Source organism: Notothenia coriiceps, unplaced genomic scaffold (assembly GCF_000735185.1).
Source record: "Notothenia coriiceps isolate Sejong01 unplaced genomic scaffold, NC01 NC01_scaffold00002203, whole genome shotgun sequence".
NCBI classification, from domain to species: domain Eukaryota; kingdom Metazoa; phylum Chordata; class Actinopteri; order Perciformes; family Nototheniidae; genus Notothenia; species Notothenia coriiceps.
In genome coordinates, this window is record NW_011334904.1 from 61,446 (window position 1) to 70,439 (window position 8,994).

An 8,994-nucleotide genomic window follows, 5' to 3' on the forward strand; every position below is an offset into this window, starting at 1 on the left:
ACGGGGTGAGATCTTGCGTGGAGCCCCAGATCGAGGGAGATTATCAGTGGTCTTGTATGTCTTCCATTTTCTAATAATTGCTCCCACAGTTGATTTCTTCACACCAAGCTGCTTACCTATTGCAGATTCAGTCTTCCCAGCCTGGTGCAGGTCTACGATTTTGTTTCTGGTGTCCTTTGACAGCTCTTTGGTCTTGGCCATAGTGGAGTTTGGAGTGTGACTGTTTGAGGTTGTGGACAGGTGTCTTTTATAATGATAACGAGTTCAAACAGGTGCCATTAATACAGTTAACAAGTGGAGGACAGAGGAGGCTCTTAAAGAAGAAGTTACAGGTCTGTGAGAGACAGAAATCTTGTTTGTTTGTAGGTGAGCAAATACTTATTTTACTGAGGAATTTACCAATTAATTCATTAAAAATCAGACAATGCGATTTTCTGGATTTTTTTTTTTCTCATTTTGTCTCTCACAGTTGAGGTGTACCTAGGATGAAAATTACAGGCCTCTCATCTTTTTAAGTGGGAGAACTTGCACAATTGGTGGCTGACTAAATACTTTTTTGCTCCACTGTAGTTCCGAAAATGTGCGTTCACAGCAAAAAAATCCGGAACTAGAATTTAGTTCATGAGAACCTTTTCACCTTCTTTTCATGGGGGGAACAGGTGGGGGATTATGGGAAATGCTGCAATGATCTGTTTGGCATTTCGAGCCAAACACTTCAGAGACATGTTTTGTATACATCTGAGACCTATAATATATTGATGAAAAGCAGTATAATAGGGGACCTTTTTAAAAATGTCAATACCATATAGTCACAATTCTGCATTTGGGCTAATTTATTGTATAAACCATTACATCTCTTGAAACATCCAGTCATGTCAACAGTTGAGATCATGTTAGCAAATCTGCATAGTCAGTCAGCCATCCAGGAGCTTCAGGAGCTTAGATACAGCTGCATTATTTGTGATTGAATGTTTGAGTCTCCTATAAACTAAGATTTGAGGCCATGCAGTGTTTGCTTTTTCATTCAGTTGAAGCTTGCTGAACAGAGTGCCAGACATGCCGGATTAAACATAATTCCATGCATGCATTTCTAACCAGCAGCCAGACTTCTAACTAACAGGAAGACAGTGCCCAGTTAGATGTCATGTACACTGTTCAGCTCCAGGGGGGAGAAGTTTAGCATATTGTGGAACATATAGCGTGTGGTTTGTTGTCATGATCCAATCCTGTCTGTGGGAAGATGAATTTAAAGGAGACATTTGCAAAACATTTTTTTTTTTTTAATACAAATCAAACTTAAATAATAAAGGGCCTGTTTATGTTTGCCTTTTAGGTTTGAATCAAGTTCATTAACACCAATTAAGAGCATTACTTATTCTTTAGTTTACTCTTCCGTCTTTATCTAATACATCATGTCCTTGATCATTTTAGGCGTTTCGATTATAATTCATTACCAAAATGAAGTACATACACATCTTATTCCGAGTACAACAAACTTGCCAACTTACGATTTATTTTCCATAATGTAAGCTATTTTTCTCAATACAAAAAAATGCATAATCTCACTTAAGTCAGTGCTCACCATAATAAACTGTACTCTTTATGTACTAAGGTATAATGCACTCTCTTTTGTATGCTCCAGTTTATGATCAATGATGCAATACGTTGTAGCTTGTTTGCTGAATATAGGAAAGATGGGAACAGCAAATAAGGAATACTGTTATTTCTTTTTCATTCACTTAAAGAAGACCCATCTCACAGGAATCAATTTGAATAAAGTTGAACAAAGAGGAAACATCGATGGAAAAGAAAATGGACTTGGGGATTAATTAAACTAAAGTACATTAAGTGCCTTGCAGAGTAACATCTGGGACAAAGCTCCTTAATTATATTACGCACGTTTCTCTGCTGCTCTTTCTATTTATCGAAATCACTCCTCACCGCTCTTTTTGTTGTCACAAGTGATACATTTAAACACCTCGGTATAGAATTCAGATGCACTACTGCAGGTCTATTAAAGTCACTCTGGTGGAAAGGGAAACGCTGTTTAGACAACGAGAAGTGACAGAACCGTTCTCATCAGTAGCTTTAGTGATCCAGCTAAGTCAATCACAATGTAATTGTGCCTCTGATCCAGAGGATGGGGCTGAAGCATTAACCACACTGTGCTGTTCTGATATTCTGTTTATGCCACAGTGTGTCTAATGGTAAAGCTGCAATCTTGTACTCGCAATGCCACACGCGTGATTGTAAATTGAATTGCCGCTCACATCAAGACAACACTTGAGAATCAGAATTCCAAGTAGCTAGGGTCCAGTTGTCAGCCTGCTGATGTGTGTGAATTGTTTGAATAATGGTAAACCCACCATAACCACATAATATAAAAACGAAATGAGGTAGATGCTGTATCAATCTCCAGAAATTTTCCATGTGTCACCCACATGGAAAAACCCAGGAGCGTTCCAGTACACTGGATTCAACTACTGCAATAACCTGATGCCTTAACATCTTGGAGATATTTTTGGGGGGTTGAGTTACTTTGGAGGAGAAAACATCTTGGTAATTGTATCACAAAACCACAGGTATTATTACTCTGGGGATTAAAATTCATCTTCACGCATAAGAGAGCAAGAAGAGGGACTTTTTCTCGCGTTGGCACGTCTGGCTTTCCCTCTTTTGCTCTTTATTCCCTACTGCCTGAGAAGGCCTGATAACATGCACAAGTGTCTGGGGGGGAGTAACCTCAGCATGATGAGGTGGGATTCAAATTGTTTGATGGAGTGACTGATTAAGTTTTACTATTTTATTTTTTTACTCCCTGATGTTGCTGTGAAACACTATCCTTTGAAGTTGTGATGGTGGTGCCATTCCCGTTTTTCTGCCAAAGCCACTGTGGATGATGGAAAGGATTAAATTATTTCTGTAGTTGTGTTACAGGCAGGCTCGTTCTTTGCTCTGAAGCACAACTTCTCAAGGCTGTAGTGGAAGAGATATATTCAGAGCCTGTTTGTCTTCCTGAATATCTACAAAAAATATGTTCATTTAAAAAAATAAAATAATTGCGATCCATACTACTGTATTGCTGCAAAGTATGTCATTGCATTAAACATTTCACTTCAAAATGCACTGCTTTTTGTCCTCGAGAAACAGCCCATTATAAATTCGGAGCACAGTTTTAGCCTACTCAATGTGACTGTCATAAGTTGAAGAGACCTTACACATTTTATAATTAGATGATATAAAGAATTTATTGTGTTTTTTGATGCATGCAACACAAAAATCCTAGGTTACATTGTGCTTTTAAATGATATAAAATAAACTGAAGATCAAGTGATCATAACATGAGATTGGCTTCCCTTTTCAAAAGTAAAGGTTCAATTAAGTGAGATGAAATACCTTCCACATACAAGTTTCAGAAATACAAATTTAAGAAAAAGGCTGTTGATATTCTACATTTTTCTGATTGATAACAAGCCCATGAAAAGATGAATGTGAGTCCATTCTCTTTCCGACTTAAACCCCAATCCCATTTGTGCCTATTGAAGTCCTAAGAAGGGGCACAGATGTAAACGTTTTTTAGTTAATACATTTTGCATGTGTTGTGGACATTTGCTGCACTAATGGGTATTTAAGGCAGTAGGACAGTGTTTGTTGGATTGTTTAAAAATAAACTACAGTGGTAATGGTCATTATATTGAAGCAAAAATGCACCCAATTTGTCACTGGTCAGCCCATGGTGGCTTATTGAGGTATTTCTTTGGAGGTTAATGGCACAGGGAAGTAAGCTTTAGCTTTAGGCTACAAAGACAAAACTAAGCGATCAATCAATTGTGGATTTTGGTGTTTGTGGGGCAGTGGCGGTTCTAGACCAATTTGACTGGGGGGGCCAGAGGGGCACAATAAAAGTGGGTATACAGTAATTGTGTAAAATAAACATAAAATACAGTAATTGGTATTTGTTTTTGTAAAGATATTTTGTTTTAGTAAATTTAAGTTACAGTCCTTTGTTTCAGTAGTTATTTTAGAGTATTTGTTTTTGTAACTTTAAGTGACAATTTAATAAAAAAACATAAACAGTATTTGCTTTTATATAAGGTAATGAACAGTTTAATCTCCATTGTACATCCGGGCGTCTGATTTGATTTAGTTCCAATAAATCGTAATATTGTAACCTTTTTTTTGGAGGGGGGCCACAGGGGGGTCCTTGGTCAGTGTCACGGGGGGCACTGGCCCCTGTTGCCCCCCCTAGAACCGCCCCTGTTGTGGGATGTAGTGACGAAGAACATTTAAAATATCACCGCTTCATTGTTTACACAGTAACGCAGCTTGGGTGGGCGTGTCTGAAACTCAACCAACAACCAATCACATGAATCTCCCGCCCCGGACACACAAGCAAGCAATTTGATTGGCTAGAGCTTGTAATGGCATATGATTTGATTGGCTGACGCTTCCGTCCAAGCTTCAAAAGTTGAACATTGCTCAACTTTTGAAGCGAGCAACGCGAGTGGACGGAACCACAATGCAGTTTGCAAAGCGTGACGTCACCCCATTCAAAGTGAGGCTTCAACGCACACCGCAGTGTGGACGGGCCATAAGCCATACAGTAATATAGCCCTGAGATGCTCCATGCTATAGCCTACTGCCCTTTTTACAAACCAATATTTTGTAATGAATTTATATTGAAGCACTACAATACATTATGCTGTTGTATAAGTTATGTTTTTGAAAAGTCAAAATACAATGTATCTGATCATGTAACACCCTCATATAAATCGCATTACTACCCAACATGTTATTCTGACATCAACCTTCACCTTCCTGTAGTCCTTTGTGTAATCCTCTTGTGTACAGGAACTTAATCAGAGCCCCGTATCCACTATTTTACACCATAAGACATTGCGTCTTGACTTTGGGGTCAAGGGCCTCTGTCAAAGACTTTGTATCTGTATTGTTCTGTGCTAAGGATGTAACTCTTGGAGCCCTCAGTCTCTGGGTCGGAGAGGGAATACAGCCTCCCATTAGGGATTGAGCCAACTACCTTATTAATTAGCCTTTACAGCTTTAGGCCAACCTGGTAACCCATTTAATGAGTAAATAATTGCTTCCTAGGTCTTATGTCATCATGTCTTTTATTAATATGGGAAGTTATCTCAAAATTACTCTTCAACCCTCGGAGTGCCAAAACGAATTTGGAGCAGAGGAGAATTTGGCCTGAAGATCTTCCTTTGGGCTATAAATCTTGGAGGATTGGTTCCAAAATAAGATAATTTTGGAGTTGATTCCTTAAGGATTTTAGGAATTGTCGAAAGACTTTTTGACAAGGGATTGTTATCAAATAATTGGAAAAGTACATCCAATTTTGAATATCTTTGTAGAACTTCTACAAACAGATACATGAAACATTTCCCTTTCAGTTGTTCACACATTCTGCACTTGTTTTCACGATCAAACTACGCCATTGAGCCTAATTGTTCATTACTTAAAACTGTTTAGATTATATTAATGCCTATAAAAATGACCCTACAGAGTACAGAAGTTGCATGCAGTGATACATGGATACTTTATCAGTTCCCGGGGCCAAACTATCAGGGACAGCAGAGAAAATTGGGTATTTCTTGTCAGTTAAATAATTTTACATGTTTACAGTATGTACATTTGCCCAATTCTCTAAGGTCTTAATTGTCCTTTGCGAAGCGACTAATAACCATCCCTGTTTCCACTGCAAATCAATAACTTGTCCTTCTTGGTCTATAGCCGTCTTGTGATTGATGTACAAATCAATGAGGGTTTTTCATGAAGTTGATGTCTTTGCTGCACTGCACTGGTGATGTCATTTGGTCATTGTGTCAGCGTTGAACTATGTTCCTTTTCAGTTAATCATGCTATGGTTAACTGCGCAATTTATCTACAACGATATCTGGGGGTGTTTGGATGACTGTAAACCGAAAATGTGTAGTGTGGGAAGTTATTCTACTGAGTGCTATAAGATGTTTATGTTTGCTTTTTTTTTCTTTCAGTTCATTGGTATAAAAGGAGACTTGAAGGGAATAATAATCATACATTAACCCTCCTATTGTCTTTGTTTCCCCCCCCCCTTACTTGGGTGTTCAAGGTCAAATTTGACTGGTCTTGTTTTAACTGCTATTACATTAACACAAAAAACATTAATCATCACCAAATGTCATTTAACACCCTTTCAAACTGTACATATTGTATCAGACTACTGGTATACATGAAAAACTGCAGTAAATAGACACTGAACATGTATTGCGTGTGCCAGGTTTGATCCATGAGGGGGGATGGGAACATAAGAGCGGGAAATGTGTCAAATTGTTCTGTGTGTGTGCCAGGTGTGATTCACATGGGGGGATTGGGCACATAAGGGGGGGTGGGGAAACACATCCAAAATGCAATGAAAGTGGTGATCAGCAATTTTGTATTTTGAAATGTCTAATGTGAAGGATATCATAAAGCCTTAATGCAATTGAATGTAAAACAAAAAAGTTACGATAGATGAAAGTAGTAAATCGGTCAGATTTGACCCGAAAACAACAGGAGGGTTATTAAAAGAGTGGCCTATATTTTCAGTTCAGTGGGATTTTGTGGCAACTGTGTAAAAAGATATGATGCATACAGAAATTTTAGTAAGAAAAAATAGGTTACTGAACAAATAAATGTAAGATATTGGCAAAATACTGAGTTTCTGATCTACATCGGCAATAATGTGACCTCCTTTCTCTTTACAGCAAATGTGTGAATGTCCTGAATGCTGTTGGTGGTGAATCTGTTTGGATCAGCTTCTCGCGTTATAAAATCTGCACTTCATTCAGCTGGTAAAGTAATGACCATCAATGGGTTTGTAAATAACCTACTTGGATGACACTGTGCTGGAACATGTGCTAATTAGCAAGAACAATGATTGCACTGGTGGTGTAAAAGCATCTTATCCTTGTCCTCTTAAGCTTAATGTGTGTCTTTAATGTGTCAGGGTACATTCTCTAACAATGTAAATATATGGGTAGGGAATTATTTCTTAAGTGTTAGTGATAACTAATGTCACAAACTCAAGTTAATTCAGTTGATTACATTATGTGAGAAGGGAAAACATTACTTTGCATGAGTTGAGGAATCTTTTGAAATGTATAAAGAATATTTTTTTTCGGAGTCTACATGTAGACTTTATATTTATATGCCTCACTTTTACATTTGTAACTTTCAGCTGCAGAGTCATAGACCTGGGGCAATCCATCCACAATCAAACATCTTTTTTGACCTCATGCCTAAAAAAAAGATATTATAAACATGTTATCCATCTATTGAAATGTTTGTAGTGGGTAGTTGATTGAAAACAAATTATACTGATATGCAAACGTCTCTTTCCCAAAATATAAGTCACAGGAGAAAGTGTTTTTGAGCAAAATGACATCACGTAGCTGTAAGGTGTACTACCACCATTTGGCCACTAGGAAAATATGCTTCAATACCCGGCGTGCTTTCTGGGGACTTGGCTGGGCTAGATTTCAAATGTGGGTCCAACTTTGATGGCCTATGTCTCATGAAATGTTGGACATTTTGATGATCAAACCACTCATATTGGTAAAATTGTAGGAGAAAAATGCTCACCAACAAAAGAGATGTGTCCAGAAAGTGATTGATTTCTGACAGAAAGCCCCACCTATTATTTTCTACAAGCCCTGGCACCAAATTAAACTGCGAGTGACAAAGCATTACACACAACAAATACACATGCAGCTTTGTACTCTGAGCCCTGAGCACATATGACAGTGTACAGGTAGTGATAATAATGTAACAGGAAGGCTGTTGACAAGCTACAGTTTGTCTGTGGACAGTTCTGAAAAGGAGAAAATGCTCTTTTGCTGCTATTCATGCTGATGTCTAACAGCTGCTTTCTGACTGGCTGGTTATGAGACTATTTGTCAAGACTCCTGACAACTTAGACTAGAGATTCTGCAACACAGGAATGTAAGTGTCAGTCTTTTTAAAGTAGACAGACAGCAATAGGTCAAGATGTCGTTCTGAAGACTGAATGAATACCTGTGGGTGTCAAATTGTTTTGTTCTGAGTGATGGACATGTAGCAATATTTCTCTTTGGGGAGAGAAACCACTTGTATGGCAGGCACAGTCAAAGGATGTCTCAAATGTGAGGATGTGCTGCTTTTATCGATTTTAAACGATTAACGTTTTAGTTGTCAAATAATTAAATCATCATATAATTTAGTTTTTTCCCATCCACCATCCATCCATCTTCTCCCGCTTATCCGTGGTCGGGTCGCGGAGGTAGCAGTTCCAGCAGAGAGCCCCAAACTTTCTTTTCCCTGGCCACATCAACCAGCTCTGACTGGGGGATCCCAAGGCGCTCCCAGGTCAGCGAAGATATATAATCCCTCCACCTGGTCCTAGGTCTACCCCTTGGTCTCTTCCCAGCTGGACGTGCCTGGAACACCTCCCTAGGGAGGCGCCCAGGTGGCATCCTCACTAGGTGCCCGAACCACCTCAACTGGCTCCTTTCGACGCGAAGGAGGAGCGGTTCAACTCCGAGTCCCGGATGACTGAACTTTTCACCTTATCCCTAAGGGAGACACCAGCCACCCTGCGGAGAAAACCCATCTCGGCCGCTTGTACCCGCGATCTCGTTCTTTCGGTCATGACCCATCCTTCATGACCATAGGTGAGGGTAGGAACGAAAATGGCGCGGTAGACAGAGAGCTTTGCCTTCTGGCTCAGCTCCCTTTTCGTCACAACGGTGCGGTAAAGCGACTGCAGTACCGCTCCCGCTGCTCCGATTCTCCAACCCATCTCACGCTCCATTGTTCCCTCACTCGAGAACAAGACCCCGAGATACTTGAACTCCTTCACTTGGGGTAAGGACTCATTCCCTACTTGGAGTGGTCAGTCCATCGGTTTCCTGCTGAGAACCATGGCCTAAGATTTGGAGGTGCTGATCCTCATCCCAGCCAGGCACTTAGAGTAAA